This window comes from Misgurnus anguillicaudatus, chromosome 8 (genome assembly GCF_027580225.2).
Source record: "Misgurnus anguillicaudatus chromosome 8, ASM2758022v2, whole genome shotgun sequence".
In the NCBI taxonomy this organism is placed as follows: Eukaryota; Metazoa; Chordata; class Actinopteri; order Cypriniformes; family Cobitidae; genus Misgurnus; species Misgurnus anguillicaudatus.
The window spans coordinates 18,198,780-18,219,891 of record NC_073344.2 but is presented as its reverse complement, the minus strand read 5'-3'; the positions used below and the strand labels follow the sequence as shown (position 1 = coordinate 18,219,891).

Genomic DNA, 21,112 nt, shown 5'->3' with positions numbered 1-21,112 from the left:
ATGTTTTCTGTATAATATCATTTATTAAATAATTCATAATTTTCCTGTTTTCAATTTCTTCCTTATATGTTTAGCCTATGTGTTTGAAATAAAACTATTATGTTTACATACAAATTAATTTGTATAGGCCTGTTTATATATTATTAACACTTTACATCGTGTGTGTGTGTGTGTGTGTGTGTGTGTGTGTGTGTGTGTGTGTGTGTGTGTGTGTGTGTGTGTGTGTGTGTGTGTGTGTGATATGTTTATATATTTATTATAAAAAATCATAATTTAGAACAAACAGGAAGAAGACATAGGCTAAGATAGAAGGTAAAAAGAAGTAATAAAAAAATGAAAAAAATATGAAAACTTTAATAAATGGTAATATTATTGATATTATGAACTCATTCAAATCTTTAATCTTTCTAAATAAATTATAAACGTAACGTGATGAAAACGCTATAAGAGACACATAGAAGGATTAGACTTCGACAGAACACCGGATATCTTCTCTAATTATCTTCTATTTAAATTATTAAAAGATTTTCAGATGATTTCATCACTCCAGTCTGTCCGGTTGAGGGCTTATTGCAACCATAAACACCTACGTTTATCTTCAAATGGTGTCTTCGACGACGGTATACTATAAAAATGAAGGTCATCTATTTTGGCATTCCTATTCTGACACTCAACAGCACAACAAAACATTTTCTAGTGAGTTATATTGTTCGTGTCACTCGTGTCTAATTCATTTCCACTGTTTTTTTGCCACCACATTGCGCACGTGACGTAACTGTGACGTCAACTCGCAAAAGGTCTACTTTCTTGATGAGCAAAATAACCTAAAAAAATAAGTCTCGTTTATAGACAAAAAAAATATACAATTTAAGTAAATTCAAACTTAAAACAAGCAAAAATATCTGCCCATTAGCAGATATTTTTACTTGTTTTAAGCACTAATTCACTAAGACTTATTAAAAACTAGACTTATTTTAGGTTATTTTGCTGAACAAGAAAATACATATTGATTTAAGAATTTTTAGATATTTCTACTGAAAACAAGACAAAAATACTAAGTAAGAATTTTTTTGCACTGTAATAAAAGGTCTTTTGTGGTCAATGCGATTTTTGTAAGAAAAATATCAATATTTTTAACTTTATAAACTGTAATAACTAACTTCCAGTGACATCGCCATATTTGTATGTTACTTTAACTAAGAAATTAAACTTTTCAACAAGCCAAACAAACTTCATTATTTTTTTTAAGCTTTTTTTACAGTGTATTAAGCATTGCACTGCAAAAAATGATTTTCAAGAAAAAAAATTCTTAGTATTTTTTCTCTTGTTTTCAGTAAAAATATCTAAAAATTCTTAAATTAAGATGTATTTTCTTGGATTATTTCTGTGAAGGATGGATACACTGCAAAGTCAGAAGTTGTTCCCTTTTTCTAACATTATAAACTTGCAAAAGCAAAGACATTTACTAAAATAACTCTGAAAGATGATAGACATGAATGTCAGATTGCTTGAAGGTGAGTAAATCATGGGGTAATTTTGATATTTGGCTGGAGAATTGCTTTAAACTCGCATTGCCCATATGAGTGCCCCACAGCTCAGCATGTTGCACGACATCTTTTTACATACACATTTTTTTAGGGACGTTTCTACTTGGATGTTAGTTTAATGGCTGATGCTGTTTGTCAACGCTTGACATATGCTGTCATAATCTGTCTGTAAATTATATTGTCTTTTATGACAGATGCTTTTGCTTTTCTGCCACTGACAGTTTGATCTTGTTGCAACTCAGTTATGAAACACATGTTCGTAAACTGACATATCAAAGCGTTAATTGTCGAGTGTTTTTTATTGCCGAGGCGAACGGCTAATTGCTTGTCAACCTCATGCGACGCACCTGCATTTGTAAATGACTGTTTTTACGTTATTGTGCTTTCTCTGTTCTAAGTCAAATGTGTTAAAGGGCTAATTTACATTTGTAAAAGAAGAATATATGCACAGCAAGGTTTATACTGTATTTGGAGGAGGACGGAGGCTTGCAAGGTGAGATTTGATTATGCGTTATTTTTAATATGTGTGTGAAAGTATTTTTCAAAAGAGACAGATAATATGCCACGCTGTAGGGTTTCCCACAGGAGGTACGAACGCGCATCATTACTCATATGTTTCTCTTATTCCGCCAGTTTTTCATTTTCTTCTGCCAGTGTTCTCGTTCCCACTCGCTCTCCATCATCATTTCTTCCTCGCTCTTCTCCTCGCTATATCTGAACAAATATTCACTTTGTGCTAAAAAGAGAGTATCTGTATTTGACAGGCATCCATTGTCACAGCACGCCATTATTACAGGAACAGTTTGCAAAATTTGTTTGCACAAACAGTTTTTGGATGAATATCGGGTCGTTCTGGCTGTAGTTTATAACTAAGACATTTGTTCAAACGCACTCTTCCTGGAGATTGAAAAGCCTTTTAAAGATTTTGATGGTTCCTAGTTATTTCAGAGATGTAGATGAAAGCCTGCTGTTGTTATTTGCTCAAATAAATCGGATCAGCGCTCCCTTGCATCATTTTCCGGTGTCCCTGGCAACCCTGTGATTGATGGGTCAAGATGGCAAACCTGGATGGTTATGCAAGAGAGCTCTCATAATATGCAATGATAAATTGCTAAGACAGGAACCAATTTGTGTGCAAAATCCAGCTCCTATATCATCCTCAAGCATTCGAAGGCAAAGTGCCTGTTCTCGCTGAGAAAAAAACGAAGTTTTATTGAGAATTCAAATTAGATGGGATCTGTTTAACATAATGGAATATAGCGAAACAGAAGAAGATGCTTAGAATGATGTGCTCAGGTTACTCCGAGAAATTTAGAAGTACAGCGTCTAAAAGAGGATTTGGCTTCGAATGTTTGGAGAGAAATGATTGAGAAATTGAGAGAAATGTAGCACTCAACCTTTATTTGACTCGCAGAGGATATTTCTTTTATCCGCAGTGGAATTAAATTTAGATAAAAAGAGAGAAATGTCTGTGGAAAGCAACGAAGAGGTTTGTTTTAGAATAAGAGCAAGAAGTTTGCACACACTGCAGGAGGGATTTTGGCCCACTTCTCTACACAGATCTTCTCCAGATCAGTCAGGTTTCTGGCATCACGCTGAGAAACACAGAGTTTGAGCTCCCTCCAAAAATTCTCTATTGGGTTTAGGTCTGGAGACTGACTAGGCCACGCCAGAACCTTGATATGCTTCTTACAGAGCCACTCCTTGGTTATCCCGGCTGTGGCTTCGGATCATTGTCATGTTGGAAGACCCAGCCTCGACCCATCTTCAATGCCCCAACTGAGGGAAGGAGGTTGTTCCCCAAAATCTTGCAATACATGGCCCCGGTCATCCTCTCCTTAATATAGTGCAGTCGCCCTGTCCCATGTGCAGAAAAACACCCCCAAAGCATGATGCTACCACCCCCATGCTTCACAGTAGGGATGGTGTTCTTGGGATGGTACTCATCATTCTTCTTCCTCCAAACACGTTTAGTGGAATTATAGCCAAAAAGTTCTATTTTGGTCTCATCTGACTACATGACTTTCTCCCATGACTCCTCTGGATAATCCAAATGGTCATTGGCAAACTTAAGACGGGCCTGGACATGTGCTGGTTTAAGCAGGGGAACCTTCCGTGCCATGCATGAATTCAAACCATGACATCTTAGTGTATTACAAACAGTACGTTGGAAACGGTGGTCTCAGCTCTTTTCAGGTCATTGACCAGCTCCTCCCGTGTAGTTCTGTGCTGATTTCTCACCTTTCTGAGGATCATTGAGACCCCACGAGGTGAGATCTTGCATGGAGTCCCAGTCCGAGGGAGATTGACAGTCATGTTAAGCTTCTTCCATTTTCTAGTGATTGCTCCAACAGTGCACCTTTTTTCACCAAGCTGCTTGGCAATTTCCCCCTTAGCCTTTTCCAGCCTTGTGGAGGTGTACAATTTTGTCTCTAGTGTCTTTGGACAGCTCTTTGGTCTTGGCCATGTTAGTAGCTGGATTCTTACTGATTATATGGGGTGGACAGGTGTCTTTATGCAGCTAATGACCTCAAACAGGTGCATCTAATTTAGGATAATAAATGGAGGATAAATAATAAAGGTCTTTGAGGGTCAGAATTCTAGCTGATAGACAGGTGTTCAAATACTTATTTTCTCAGCTGTATCATACAAATATAGTTTAAAAAATCATATATTGTGATTTCTGGATTTTTTTTTTAGATTATGCCTCTCACAGTGGACATGCACCTACGATGACAATTTCAGACCCCTCCATGATTTCTAAGTGGGAGAACTTGCAAAATAGCAGGGTGTTCAAATACTTATTTTCCACATTGTATACCTTGATATAACTCAGATGTGCAGATTGACAAGCAGTGAGCATTTCTGATTGACTTTAAAGTACAGAAGATTTCATCGGACACACACACACACACACACACACACACACACACATTGTCCTTTTAAAGGAAAACACCACCGTTTTTCAATATTTTACTATGTTCTTACCTCAACTTAGACAAATTAATACATACCTATCTTTTTTCAATGCGTGCACTTAATCTTTGTACAGCGCTTCGTGAATGTGTTAGCATTTAGCCTAGCCCCATTCATTCCTTAGGATCCAAACAGGGATGAATTTAAAAGCCACCAAATACTACAAAAAGTAAACATACTGTAGGTTATAAGTCGAGTTTGCAAATATTTACCATCATATTTATGTACAATGCATAATTTTTGCACAGATATTTACATGAATCCATTTGAAATGTCTATTACATTGATAACTTTCTGTTTGGTGCACTTGAATATTCTTGCAAATTCCTTATAAAAAAGAAAGTTATTTGAATTAAGTAATAGTTACATTTTCAAGTTGGCTACATTTGTGAATCGTTAACATTTTGAAAAAAAAAATTGCCCAGTCTAGTATGTTTTGTTTGCAAACATAAACAGTAAGTGCTGCTGTTTTTGTTTTATATTTATATATTTTCATCATCCCATGGCAACACAGCGGTTTTGCAATCGTGACCCCGAGTGGGGGTGAGGGGTTGTTTGGTGAAACTTTCCTCCTCCACCCATAACATCGTCTCTGCATACAATGGATGTGATCGTATCTCTCTGTCTAAACCGGAGGTTAGGAAATGAACACATCGGGGGCTGGATTGTACAACTCCCGCCACATGCAAGATACACAAGAAAATGCGAGATAATTATTAACCATTTAATTTGTAGTTGAATAACTTTTCTTCTTGTAGATTTTCTTCAGTTCGAAGCTGTTTTTAAAGTGCCTGAAGCTAGTCATATCCTCAGCTATTCATATTTCATGATATGCTTGCTGGAATATATATTAAAAAAATAATAATTTCATCACAGACTGCATGAAATCTCATTCTTGCCTCCTGTGCACCTCTATAAAACTAGTGACCTGTGAGGCTATTGAACAAAGATTGTTTTCGCTTAGAGTTGGATATTTTTTGTTCACTAAATTCCTGTGACCTCACCAACCCACCCACATCGCATCATTTAGGATCTTACATAACCAATAAATTACGTTTTGAAGAATAACAATGTTATATACTTTAATGTATGTTTTAAACACAAGATAAGCATATTAAACTGTAGCCTACAATTTACATAATTCTGTTTCACAAAAATTTTCTTTGTAGTGAAAGGTTCATTAGACTATAAAAAGATATGATTAAAATGGTTCTTTTAAGAAAAGTAATAGATTTTGTGTAGAGCCCGACCGATATGCGTTTTTTCGGGCCGATGCCGATACAGATATTAGGGAGTAAAAAAAGACCGATAACGATATATCTGCCGATATTCTTTATGTGTACATTATAGTTCAGTATATACTACAGTATATTATACCAAAGTACTGTACATAGAATACACTATATACTTTAACATAATACACTATGAATAAATACAATGCAATGCAATGATCACTCACAAATGTGGTGATCACTCACAAATGTGGTGATCCAACACTTATATTGATGTGACAAAGATATGTACTATAGGCAAGAAGTTAACAATAAACTGTATTATCCAAAATTAGTTGGATATCAGTGCACTAAACAGTAAACTTGACTTATTATAAATAACTTTAAAACACAAAGAGAACAAAATACATAAAACTTGCATCATTTGCAGTTTTGACGAGAATAACGTTATAAAGAGAAACTTGTGAAGTCATTGATTAATATTAGCTTTACAGTAAGTTGTGTACTTCACAAATTAGTTAGCCACTCACAGTTACGAAGACAATGCTTGAAGGAGCACATACTAATGTACGCTATGTTTAATGTTGTGCTTGTGCACAACGTTTTTATAACACAAACCCAGGGTTCCGTGCAAACTTTAGACTTTAATAAAACTAATGCGTCTTCGCTCCGCCTCTTTTATTTAGCAAGGGTGTAGAGTTGCGCGAGCTTATTGAATCAATTGCTCTGAAACGAGCGTGTTAACTAACAACACAAGCAGCAGTAATCTCATATAGTGTTATATAAGTGCACAGCTGCGCGTAGTTTAAACGTGTCATTTCTCCGTCTCGCGTCATTTCTCCCGCTTGCGTTTTAACTCGCAAGTCGACAAAGAGACGGATTAAAAACACCAAATGTAAGCGGGAATGCGTCCCTCTTGTCCATTTATAATCCAATCGACCAAAGCGCGTCTTAATACCAGGTGTAAAAATGTTGTGAAGAAGACACTGCGTGACTGCAGCCACCTGAACTGAGAGACTGACTGACTGAAGTGAAGGGGGTGGGGGATTGGCTGGTGTCACTACAGTGAGTGATCTGGGTCGCCATTAGCAACCAGTATGGCGCACTCTGCTGGACAAACAAGTACTTACATCTTTCAAATGCATTTAATGTGTTCTGTAACAAACGTTCATATCGGCGCATATCTGCGGCTTATACGCCGATACAGATATATCTGCGACATGCTCATATCGGCCGATAAAATCGGCAAAACGATAAATCGGTCGGGCTCCAATTTTGTGCCTTTTGCTAAAAAATGTAATAAATAGCTGCATTTATAGATCCTTCTGTTCTTCTTAAAAGATTGGTGGAAATGTGAAATGTGGACTGAAACATGAGTCAAGTTCATAATTCATCACAAAGTCAAAACATGGTGTACCAGACCTTTCAAATCTTGGCAAGGAAACCCAAATCCTCTTACTTTCAGACTCCTAAATAAAGTTTCACATAGGGTGTGGAACAACATCCATTTCACTTTAACTACTCTGAACAAGTACTCAGAACAGGAAATAACTTTTTTCTAACTTAACAAAGTCCCATAAGACGGAAGTTGATAATATCAGCAGAACTTTGTTTTGTCTGGAATGCCACTCGTCAGTTAATTGGACGCAGTATAGGAAGCAGTATAAATACATTATGTACAAGAACAATGTGCCTTACTTTTCAAGCAGTAATGTTACAGTGACAAATTAAGTACACTTTTAAGATAAGTATTTTTTAAAGTGAAGTGCATACAGGAAAGTATGGGTAAGAGAGGGGGCCTATCAGGGCACAAAGCAGGTTAGACTTAAAATTGTGTCCCTTTAAGCCAGGGGTGGGCATTCGTGGTCCTGAAGGGCCACTGTCCTGCAAAGTTTAGCTCCAACCCTAATAAACTCAACTAATCCAGCATTGCCGCCATATTGGTTGGGTCTCAGAGTCAACAGAGAGCTGGCAACTATGCCCGTATTTTATGCATTTTACGGTCGCAGTATTGATACCAGATTACATTTGGGATTGGGATTACCTTTCACAAGTAAGATTAAACAATAATTTGGGTGATTTTGCCATTTATAATATTATGTCATCCAGTGGCGGCCGATGACATCTTTTTTCGAGGGTCCACAATGCGAAGTTCGTCACAACATGTATGTAGCCCGTCATGTGTGTGGTTTGTAATTTCAAAATATGTGCTCGGTGCGTCAAGTGAACCTGTGTGCATCACGTGTCTTGTCAAAATAAGTGCCTGCTGCAGACGCGTCTAAAGGGTTTATGATAAAAGAGACGCTCGCGTTTGCCAGATGCTCGCATAATCTTATGCGTAATCAGAGTTTACAGTTAAGGGAGTGTCTTGCGTGTATTTTGTGACACGTGTGCAGCAGGCACGTATTTTGACAAAATGATGCACATGGTTCACATGACACAACAAACACATATTTTGAAAACACGAGCAACACACATGACACTCCGAACACATATTTTGAATTTGAGCCCCTCGGAAGAACAGTCACGAGCCGCCAATTATGTCATCGTAACCAACATAACGTACGTGTAATCAAACCCTGTGAATAAATTTAGGAAGTTATGATATTGTAGTTGGGGATACACCTTCCTTAGTGGAAAAAAAAGCGAGAGGGGTGCATTGGGGACCCATCCAAGATGGTGGCCATGCTGATACGTCAGCTCCAACAGGCGGCGTCAGTCTATAAGGCGTCTATGTATATAATGTCTATGTGCATGTCTGATGTCATGGTAATGACTTTCAGGTGTGTTAGATTCGGGTTGGAGCTAAACTTTGCAGGACAGGACCATCAGCTCTAATATGTGGTGGATTTTTGGAAAATTTTGGGAAAAACTGTGAAGTGGATGTTTTGTTTATTTGCTTGATCTAGAGTTATTACTGTGTGGGCAAAACACAGTTAATCCTAGTAGACATTCTGAAGGAAGTGGGTGGAGACGGCAAGATTGGGTGTAATTTAGTATGAAAGGTATCAATTAATGAGTCCTGCTCTATCTCACCGAACAGAAACAAAGCCCATTTTCCCGTACCACATTTGTTTTACTCTAATGAAGATTACATAAGGATCAAAAATCAGAGGCTTAAAGAAATGTAACTACTTTGAATTGCTCTGTGTTGAATATTCAATTTTCTGAATGTCATAAATATTTCTTAGGGTTATATTATCATATTTGGTTCTTTATTGTTTATTTTATTGCTTAGTGGGCTTATTTTGTTGCTATGCTGATGATTTTCTTTATGGCTGCATGCGTAATGGCCTGAGTGACATTGATGTTGCTACAATGCCGGGTTGTTTCAATCAAAGATTTAACAGCATTCTTATTACTACAGTATGAATAGGAGACAATGAAACTTTCAATATGGCCGCTGTGCCAATGGAAGTCTCGTCTTTTGGTTAAAAACCCATCATCACTTGATAAAGACTGACGATTGTTTGAGGGAGGGGCTTTATACAGAGACGCATGAGGCGCTTGCCAACCTGTGTGTATTTGCAGTATCTGAAACAACCTTGAAAAGGCTTTATTTAAGGCTTAATAAATGATCAAATATGTTGTTTAATTGTGATTTTAGCTCATGATTTTAAAAAAATCTGTCTTTCTCTTTTCATGTAGATAGGACTTTAGTCATGCATGACTGAAATAACTGCTCAGAGGAGTTGCAAATGATGCACAGGTCGGGGTTTTTTCCAACCTGCTTTTATGAAATTATTTGGACTGCCCCGCACCACTCTATCTATTTATTTTCACGACCATTAAATAGACATACTAGGCATTGAAATGTAAATGAAAAGAGGCTTTATTTCATCCTAAAGGGCTTGGAAACAGCCATTAGATTACATCGCCCAAAATACGCTTATGAACCATAGAAACCATCCTGGTCATATTAAAAGCAATATAAACATTATAAACATTTTCAACATTTACAAAGCAGCGTTTGTATTATCTATTTAAAAATTCCCGACCTTAATATCTCCTGGACCTCGTCTTTCATCTTCACTTTTATTTCTTCACTTTTGTTTTGTTGTTGTGGCTGGCAGTGCGAGCTGCTTGGCGCATTCGTGGCATGAGGCCAAAGGTTTGGGGACATCACGCAAGTTACGTTGCTACATAGGCAGATATATCGTAACCTTATCAAAGAACCTAATAAAATGTAAAAATATACAGTACTGTGCAAAGGTCTTAGGACACCACCACCACCAGACTTGTTGTTTAACTCTTTCACCGCCAGCGTTTTTAAAAAAAGTTGCCAGCCAGCGCCAGCGTTTTTCATGATTTTCACCAAAGTTTAATGCCTTCTAGAAAATGTTCTTCTTTAAATATATTAACATACAATATACCAAATGAAAGAACAGACCCTCTGCTTTCAAACAAAAAAACCGTTTCATCCTACCTTTAGTGGTTCTTTTGTAATCAGCTTTTGAATATGGGTAGGTTTCTGCAAAAACACCACATTTTGAGCAAAAAGCTGAGATAATTCCATTTTTGTGACGGACTTTTCTTAAAGATCCCATTCAGAGCGATCTTTAAAACAAACACGGACATGCAGCCGCTTGCCATAGGGCAATACTTCCGGGTTTAAAAAGTTGTGGAAGTATCCACCTGGTGGATAATAGTGGTATTGCGGAAAGACGGAAAATCTCGTCATTGGCGGGGAAGCGTTTTCTCTTAATTGACGAGATATCTCGTCAATGGCGGTGAAAGAGTTAAAAAGTTTTAATGTCCATCCATATTTATTTTTCAATCTATTTTATTAAGATACAAAAAGAAAATACAGGAAATATGTTCAAAAAAATAAAAAAATAAAATTTTCAGGACTATCTTCTTTAGGCATCGTCGGTGTTAAGTGAGACTTTTCTTGGCCCTAAACACATCTTGAGCGTTTTTGAGCAGAATAAAGTAAAAAAGACTAATTTCTTTAAAGTTAAAAATTAGGATTTAATTTTATTTAGGTTTAAGAGATCCTGCAGTTTCCTGCTATTGCTCAAGTGGAAGGGGAGTTTACCGTAAAAACTTGATCAGTTTACATTTTTATACAGTTTTTAATACTATATACACATTTCTTGTATTTTCTAGATGTAGTATTATATTAAAGCAATACTATGTAGTTTCCATGTAAAAATGACTTACAGCTCCCCCATGTGGTTAAAAAGCGCAACAGTGCCTGGTATCAGACACTCTTCTGCAGGCAGGGGGAGCGGCGGGGCTGTGTTTCCTACCCTTCACCGCCACTTTCAGAGTGTGCTTGTAGCAGCTAGGAGGCTGCTCAGGTTGCAGCAACAGTACAATTTGTATAGTTAAAAGTTGTTCTATCACTGAAATAATTTTAGAGACATTATTTGAAGGTAAAAAACGACATAGTGTTGCTTTAAAGAGACTGAGAAACAATTATATATGATCACTATAGCATTGCAAAAACAACTAATCTTATTGTGGCATGATGGCCTAAGGCATTTGCACAATATTACCAAATATATAGGCTATAGGGAAATGCACACAATATGCATGTTTTTTATTTTATTTTTTAATGACCCACCCCACAAATAAAGTGACAATTTCTTTACACGCCTTTAGGGCCCACGGTTTGAAGACAACACGTGCATCACTAATTGCAAACATAGACGCCTAGTGGTGCGACTTGCCTAAAGGGACTTTGTTTTAACCATTGGTTAACTAATGTTGTAGTTTTCTTCTCTAATTAATGCAGGTCAATTGGATTTTATGGTTCAGTAAATATAATATTTCAATATTTTAATTTTTATTAGCTTAAAAGTCTATTAACTACCAAGAAGGGCCCTCAGCATGTCCTAAATGTGAAATGTCATTTGGTAGCTCGTGTTTAAATGTTGATGATACTCAAATGAATCCCACTGAAATTCTAGAAGTGTTTTTCATTTCAAAAGAGACTCAAGGCTTTGACAGTTTTCTGCGACTGAAATGTGAATCAAAGTGCCTCAAACAGCAATCCTCTTTCAAACATTTATGATAGAAAAGAGACATTATTGTGCAACTGTCTTTGTATTACAAAAGACCTTTTGAAGAATTTGCTGAATGTATCTTTGTATTTTCAGTATCTTTGGATGGTATCTTTGGTATGGTGTTCGGATTTCTGAGCATTTAAAGAAAATTGTCATAGTTACATTACAAAAGCTATTATGATTCATACTACCAGTTATATATACAAGCGATACAGATTTTGTAATTCACCACTTTATGATTCAAAATGCATTCATAAATGTGTATGAATCATGTTAAGCATTCCAATCTGTGAATTATCACGAAGGAATTTCAATCAATCTTTTCATATGGCACTCCATCATTATGACAGTATTTATTGCATCCCATTTCTCATTGAATTAAAGACATTAAGCATATGTGACCCGTGGTTTCTAAATGTGTCTGAATGCGCACGGTCTAATTTTGAGATACAGACAAAAAGTAAAAAATATAGATTTCTGTAGATAAGTTCATTTCTGTATCAGATCCACTGCAGATGGCATTTCGTTGCATTGGCAACCAGCCTTGTCTCGCATGACGTTAAAAAGCCCAGGTGTGTGCTTGGCATCGAGCATCGTTGTGATCATGGCTAGTTTAACTCCTGCATGCTAATTTTTTACCCTTGCTGTATGGGTTTTGCGCAGGCGTGGCACACACATGCTTCTCAGACCATCATCACCATTGACAATGAATCGGAGATCGATTAATTGTTATCATCCCTAATTTGTTCGTTTGTTTATTGTAAGCCTGCCTTCAAACACTTCTTCAAATGCCAAATAAAGTGTCATCGGTGATACCGCATTTCCTAATGCTCCCATCTGTGAACCTGTAAAACCAGCATGCCACGGATATGATGCTTGTCTTGCTTATTTTTGGCAAGATTTACATCAGCCTGCTTGTTTCACACCACTTGAAGCTATCAATGACCCAGCAGAAGTGGCAATAACCGCAGGTCTCCTGTCCGAACCCCAACCAGTTTCACTGTCACTATCAATCGAGTCAGCGCCACGTGTTTGTTTCCTGTCGACCGTACGCGCCGCGCAGACCGCAGAGGGTTAGATTGAACACGACTGGTGAGCGAAGCCGTGCCAAAAAGTGTGACGGCTGCCAAAGCGTGCGCTGCGTGTCCCATTTTCTCTGGGGGGGTACAAAACAGACGTGACAAGGCAATCGTCGCACAGGCGGCGTTCCTGTGGCAACGGCAGTCGGGTTATTTATCTGCAAGGTTAATGAGATTACCGCTGGTAACCAAGATAGTCGATTGAGACAAACGTTGCCGTTTGACTGAGGGAATGTGATGGAGAGATAGCTGCTGAACTAAATGACTCGGCTAGCCTTAACAGATGGCGCTCAATACATACACAATTTGTAAAACAGTTTTATGGCTAGCGCTCTTGGTTTTTCCTCCAGAAAATTTTTAAATGTGGCACTGCATATTTGGAAGCATCTGTGCCATCGTTCATGCCCATGTTTTTACTCACAGTTGCTTTACTTTACACTCTTTTTGTTCTGCTTCTGTTACATAACACATAAACAATTGCCAGAAAATATTGGCTATTTTGTCTCATCTATCCATGCACTGCCAGAAAAAAATGGTCCCTAGCTGTGACTGAAAAAAAGTACACCTTTGTACCTAAAGAGTTCATAATAGCACCTCCAATGTACATAATGATACCAAACATATACATATCTCTATCAGGACCTTTAAAAAGGGTACTGCCCCAGTTACAGCTATGGATCATTTTATGACCATTTTTCTGACAGTGTACTGTAGGTCAATGTTATAAGAAGACATACAGGTCCTGTGATGTCATTTGATGAAGGAGGTCCTTACTAAAGTCCTCTATGTGTTATAGCTATAAGTAGACTTTTGAACAAAGAGCTCACCAAACATGTTGGATTGATATTTACACCTTTTTATTTATCCTACTGTATCAAGAGGCAATTTTGCATGGATATGCACTTGTTTTTTCCTTCAAGGCAAGCATTACAATCATTATTGCTTATAGTTTTCACCTTAGAAACTGAATAGCAATGCCCTGGGAACCACTCAGAATTTTATTAACTTTGTGGCATCTTGACATCAGGGTTTGCGGATGCATTTTTGTATATAATTATGTTATATTTAATCTGTAACAAAAATGTCACAGTACAAGCACATTTTACAGGATTTTACATGAAGAACTTTTTGCATGTTAGGTCGTTTACATTATTATTAGTGCATTTAAACCCAGTTCCTCATTATGTAAATATATATATATATATATATATATATATATATATATATATATATATATATATATATATATATATATATATATATATATATATATATATATATATATTATATATATATATATATTATATATATATATATATATACACACACCATTGGCGAGTTATTTTGTCAATTAAGAGTAAATGCTTCCCTGCCAATGACATTTTACGCAATCTATATATCCGCTATTATCCACTAGGTGGCACTCTTACCTGACTTATCACACATTGTTGTGATAACGCATATTAAAAAGCAATTATTTAATGAATATATCTTTCAAAAACTGAAAATTCTTAATAAGAAATAAACACAATAAAGTGTCTAAAAAATAAGAGCATCCTCTTAATTAGCATCCTTCACTTCCCTAAATTTGGAATTTTGGTTTTGGATATGTTTTATGTATTGCGTTACACTGTCAGTTAAGGAGCGCCATCTGACACGGTCTCGTTTATACAGACGCTGCAGCTCCCCCTTGTGTTTTTTAAAGACATGTGCAATCATTGTGGTGATCTGAAATCATCGCAACGAGTTCAAACAATTGCGATGAGACGATCATTTAATCATTGCGACAGCCCTAAGTAGAGTATGTTTTTATATTTATAGAAGAACTTTTCTGAAGCGCATTAAACTTTTGTGAAAATTAGAAAAATTGCTGGCGCTGGCTGGCAACTTTTTTAAAAACGTTGGTGGGGAAAAAGTGAAATCCGCAAATGTTACATTTAAATTTGAAAAAAAAATTGTTGTTGTTGTGTATTTTTAGTTCCAGGCCGGAGACGGAAGACCAAACAACAGTCGTTTTGTTCTCATTATCATTATCTCGCTCCTCCTGTCTCTTTCTGGGAATCAGATCACGCAGAAATAATCCAATTAGTGTCTCTGTTAATGAGTCTGCTATTTCAAGACTGAGATATAAATTAGAGCTTTCAAATTGTTTGGTGAGATTGTTTTGAACACTAATTAAAATGCAGTGAGAATCATAAGAATTGGGAGAGAGAGAGAGCGAGAGAGAGAGAAGGAAGGAATAAAAAAGAAAGAAAGAAAGAAAGAAAGAAAGAAAAAAAGACTTTGCGCATACAAGGATTGCAGTTCACCTCATTCAGTTGTTAAAAAGTAGATGAGGTCGTGAAATTTCATGACACGTACAGTACAGCGGCTAATAAAGGGGAATCAAGTATATCTGGAAAAAATGATGAGCTGTGCAACAAAGTATCTATGCAAACATTGCATTGCTATAGATGTGATATAATAGAGATAACAATGGAAATCTATGCATTTCACTGAACTGGATTGAGCAGTGAAAGAAATTTAGTGTTGCACCATAATTGCATCTCTAACTGAACAGTTTGACAACACACACATGTAACGCGCTGCCTTGATGTCACAGTGTCAATGAAAAATTCAGAAGGGCTTTGAGGCGTATAATGTCTTAATATCAATCCAAAATGATGCCCTTCAATTCCTTTGAATGTAGCAAAAGCTCTCAAAGGTAATAAAGCCATCAAGGACGTTATTCTTTCATGCAGTCATGAATAAGAGTGAACAGGTCAGGAGCTTTAAATCCTTAAACTAGTGTGAAAGGTCTATAGTAATTTTAGGCTGTACATTTAAGCCTAATTTATACACATTTAAGAAGGACACACATTTTTTTTTTACACTGAAAAAAGTGAAAAGTTACATTTTTTAGTGTTTTCAACTTAAATTCTTCACCCAAAGTAAAACTAAAAGGAAATTTTAAGTTGAAAAAGCTTAAATTTGTTGGTGTTACTAAATTGAAGTAGTTGTTTAGGTTAGCCCAACTTTTCACTTTTTACAGTGTTTGCTTTTTAACACATTAAAAATAATAATAATAATATTTAGTCACATTAAATAAAAGTGACTACACAAGTTGCATTAAAAGTAAAACAAAATATGTTGTTCCAATAATAACATAGAGATACGTCTAGTTTGGGACAACGCATTTAGGGCAATATGTAAAGCGCTTTGGATGGGAATGGGTCTATGAAAGCGCTATGTAAATGCAGTCCATTTACCATTTAATAAGGCGCAAATTAAATAACACAAGTGCAGCTAGGTGTCACAAAGCAGCTTTTAGGCATTATTCAATTTTTTGTTATAAGCCAGAAATGACAAGGAGGCGGCCTTTTGCAATACAAAGTCAATGGAGACGGTTGGATTGCTTTCCCCCCCGGTGGGCGTGGTTTTCAGGTTATGACGCGCTGCGCTCTGTCTCTATGCCCAAAACAGACCCATTACTCATTTTGAGAATACGAACAACATTTTAGGCCCTGCACTTGGTGCTTAAACCATTTTTCCCATCGTTAAATTAGCAAAAGTGGAATAGGACACGCCCATTTAGACTGTGCGCCGTGCTCTTTAGATAAATGCGCTTAGCGTTAAAATTGGGTCCTATAGTAGAAAGAAACCAATAAATGACCCAAGCCTGACTTGAACTTGTATTTTCCAGCAGGGATTCATGTTGTAGGCCACAGGTCTTTATTGTTGTTTTAACGTTTTTATTTAGTAAACCATTATAAAACTTTAGCATGTTGAATTTACCTCTGTAAAGTTGGGTATTGACAACTTGTATGTTGTATATTTTGTCTTTTTAGAACTTGACAATTTATGCTTTTGTGTAGAAGAGCAACTTGCGTAACTTGGACGATATGAACAATATAATTATAACAGAATTTCATTTTAGGACTTGACATTTTGTCATCTTGTCACACACATTTTTCTCTTTTCTGTGAATTTGAGAAGTTTCACGATCTTTGATACGCTAATGAAAATAGTTTGCGGAATATAAAAAATGCTACAAAGTTGTCATCTGTCTCCTCTCCTCCAACACGTCCCTTGCGATAAAAGCTGTCGCATCTTGGTAACTTGTGAAGTGCATTGTTAAAATGACCGGGAGACAGGCATTTACGGTACATGGCCCTCGAGAACAAACAATGTGTTAAGGCGACAGAGAGTTGCTTCTCACATAAGGACCGCAATCCTTGACAGGGAGAACACAGTATCACTGTCACATCTGGAGATGCAGAAGCAAATGTTTCATCTGTGACGAGAAAAGATTAAACCGTTCAATGAAGATTTGTGAAGTGTCAAGAGATGGACAGGGACAGCGTGCAGGAAATACCACAACCCGAAAGCTAAGGATAAGAACGGCTTGGATGTTAGGAACCCAGATGACTAATTAATTAGAAGATCAGAGAGTTTAGGGAATTTGATTGAGCTTCGCACAGGTGTTTCGGAGAAGATGGTGACCTGCATTTGCAGTGGGGGATTATGTCAAAGCGAGTCGAATTTAGAGGAGAGTTCGAGCGTGTCTGGTGAAGTTTCTTTGTGTGGATATCCAACTCCTGTCGGGACGAAAGCCGACAGCTGGTTCTGGCGCTCCGTGCCAGCACTTTACAAATCAGAATGGAGAAATCCGGCCCAGGGAGAAATCAATGGAGATGTGGAACAGGGTAATCCAACATTCATCCAAGATTCATATTAGTGCTGATGCCCAGAGATGGGCAGAAAAACAAGTAGCTGGACTGTGACCTCAAATGCGAGGCTAAAAGCACAGTTGGAGAATCTTGATGAAAGGCGTCTAAAGACGTGCCAAAGTGGCCCGTGATGTGTTTGTCCAATCCGGAAAAAAACTGTGTAAGGTAGCGTATCACTTCGGGCTTGGTATGCTGTGGTAAAATGTATTTTTATCACTGAAAAAATGGATGTCAATTAGCAGAGCTCTAAAGAGATTTCAGTCCAGTGCAGCGGGGCCAAGAACTTCGAACGACCCACTTGTGCCCTCATTAATTGGGTAAAAGGAGTAACCTTTCCTTTAAACTGGAGAACTGTGACTTTATTCTCTCCCAATGGAAAGTGCTCTGGCCTTATTCTGTCAGACGGAAGTAGAGCTGCCTCATTCCCTCTTGGTCTCCATGAGATATTGGGTTTTATTTGGTCAGGACATCGCAAGGGTCTGTGCGCACTTGGTTTGATTGCTTGCCCTGAACCACAGTTCAATTTCGCCCGCAGATCTCGATTTGCGTGGTACTTTCGGATCTGGCCGAAAGTGGTACCAGATATCAGCTCCCGGTCAGGTCAAAATGAGTGGTGCTGATCTAAGTTGGTATATGACAGACCTTTAGCGCATAAGATTAGAGACAACATTATTCTCGACACTGTGATCAGGCCTTCAAGCCCGGGGCCAAATCTGATGTGCAGCTGGCTGTGAACCTGTGGCACATAATAATTGCCCTGAAACGCAAGATCCTTTTTGAGTATGCATTGAATTTATACACATGGATTGACACAGGTCGGTGTGTTCTTGAGATAGCGTTGTGATGGCAACCGTGTACCTTTTGGACCAATCCCATGAGGCTTTTTATTCTTTTCTCCAGCTTAACGCTATCTAGACTGACAGAAAGCTGCACCGGTAATGATTATAAAATTATAGTGGTTAGTTAGATTTCCTACTTTGTTGTGAATGTTTGGTTGCCATAGGAACACCTGTTTAATCTAAATGTGGATGAGCAGGTCCCAAAATTGGAGTGATTACCTTCAGGCACCTATAAGTACTCTTCAGAAATTACAATAACATATTACTGTGCACATTTGTCCTTGTAGGGACTTCGAAAATGTGATTAAAATAATCATATTTTTTAGTATGAGCTTCTGAGAGTTCGTTTGTCACAGGCACAGTTTAAAAGTTATGCAGTTGAAATAAAGTTTTTTTGCCTTTTAGCATGAATATATCAGCCTTAAGGGTATTTATAAACTAGTGTGCTTCAAAATGGGGCTGTCATGATATCAGACTTTAACTAAATTATTATCTTGGCCAAAAGTCTTTACAGTAGCGATATTTAAAAAAAATATTGTGCTTTTATTTCGCCTCTTTTTTTATGTGCATAAACTATAATATCAGTTGAATACATCTTTTGTATTGTTTATTTTGTTTTAAAGGAATATTCAATTTTCTTACAAGAAAAATCCAGATAATTTACTCACCACCATGTCATCCAAAATGTTGATGTCTTTCTTTGTTCAGTCGAGAAGAAATTATGTTTTTTGAGGAAAACATTGCAGGATTTTTCTCATTTTAATGGACTTTAATAGACACCAACAATTAACACTTAACTCAACACGTAACAGTTTTTTTCAACGGAGTTTCAAAGGACTATAAACAATCCCAAACGAGGCATAAGGGTCTTATCTAGCAAAACGATTGTCATTTTTGACAAGAAAAATTACAAATATATACTTTTAGAGCACAACTTCTCGTCCAGATCCGGTCGTGATGCGCCAGCGCGACCCCACGCAATACGCCATGACGCCAAGAGGTCACAGAAGACGAACGCAAAACTCCGCCCCAGTGTTTACAAGTGTGTTGAAAGAGGACCATTCCTACGTTGTTGTATGTCAACTGATACTAATTAATGTCTGTGTGTCAGTTTATTGTTTACAATGGTCCGCAAATGTGCATTTTATATATGTAACACGTGACCTCCCTACGTCACTACGCATTTACGTTAGGTCGCACTGGACCGGATCTCGACGAGAAGTTGTGCTTTAAAAGTGTATATTTGTTATTTTTCTTGTCAAAAATGACAATCGTTTTGCTAGATAAGACCCTTATGCCTCGTTTGGGATTGTTTATAGTCCTTTGAAACTCCGTTGAAAAAAACTGTTACGTGTTGAGTTAAGTGTTAATTGTTGGTATCTATTAAAAATCCTGCAATATTTTCCTCAAAAAACATAATTTCTTCTCGACTGAACAAAGAAAGACATCAACATTTTGGATGACATGGTGGTGAGTAAATTATCTGGATTTTTCTTTTAAGAAAATGGAATATTCCTTTAATAATAACTAGGGCTGGGCATTTCATACTAAATAAAAGTACTTTTTTGCATAATTTATGCATAATAATTACACACAGCACAAACTCAAATGTTAAGCAAAAAATTACTTTTATTTTGTATCTAGATTAATCTATGCCCAGCTCTATTAATAACCATTGTGGCTCTTAAGGCAAAATTTTAAATAGATGCTGATTTATTTATAGTATCATTATATGTGACCCTAGACCGCAAAACCAGTCATAAGGGTCAATCAATAAGCTTTCATTTGATATATGATTTGTTAGGATAGGACAAATTTTGTCTATTTGACAATCTGAAATCTAAGGGTTCAAAATTAAAATATTGAGAAAATCGCCTTTAAAGGAAAACACCACCATTTTTCAATATTTTACTAGGTTCTTACCTCAGTTTAGACAAATGAATACAAACCTATCTTTCTTCAATGCGTGCACTTCATCTTTGTACAGCGTGTCGTGAATGTGTTAGCATTTAGCCTAGCCCCATTCATTCCTTAGGATCCAAACAGAGATTAATTTAGAAGCCACCAAACACTTCCATGTCTCCCTATTTAAAGACTGTTACATAGAGGTTACACGAGTAAGTGTGTTGGCACAAAATAAAATGCGGCGATTTTTTTAAGCGGATAAAAAATTTGAACTATATTGTATGGCGGAAGAGCACTTAGTTTGCAGCACTTCCACCTCGGGCGCAGTAATATTGACGTTTGAGTGAGAGTAGTCAGGAGTGATGATATTACTGTGCGCTGAGGTCGAAGTGCTGCAAACTAAGTGCTCTTCCACCATACAATATAGTTCTCATTTCTTTAAATAAAGTTCTAGTTTCTTTAAATAGGGAAAACATGTAAGTGTTTGGTGGCTTCTAAATTCATCCCTGTTTGGATCCTAAGGAATGAATGGGGCTAAGCTAAATGCTAACACATTCACGACGCGCTGCACAAAGATTAAGTATGCATAGAAAAAAGATAGGCATGTACTAATTTGTCTAAGTTTGTGGGAAGAACCTAGTGAAATATTGAAAAACTGTGGTGTTTTCCTTTAAAGTTGTCCAAATGAAGTCCTTAGCAACTGCATCCACTCACAAAAATAAAGTTTGGTAGTAAATTTACAAAATATCTTAATGGAACATTATACTTAATATCCTGATGATTTTTGGCATAAAAAATCTATAATTTTGACCCA

The 21,112-nt window shown here is 37.0% G+C and overlaps 1 protein-coding gene across 1 annotated transcript in view; it reads left to right on the top strand.

Moving 5' to 3' along the window:
- The window catches only part of ca16b (carbonic anhydrase XVI b), a 123,739-nt gene that overhangs the window by 45,432 nt on the left and 57,195 nt on the right, over window positions 1-21,112 (top strand). The window lies entirely within an intron of this gene.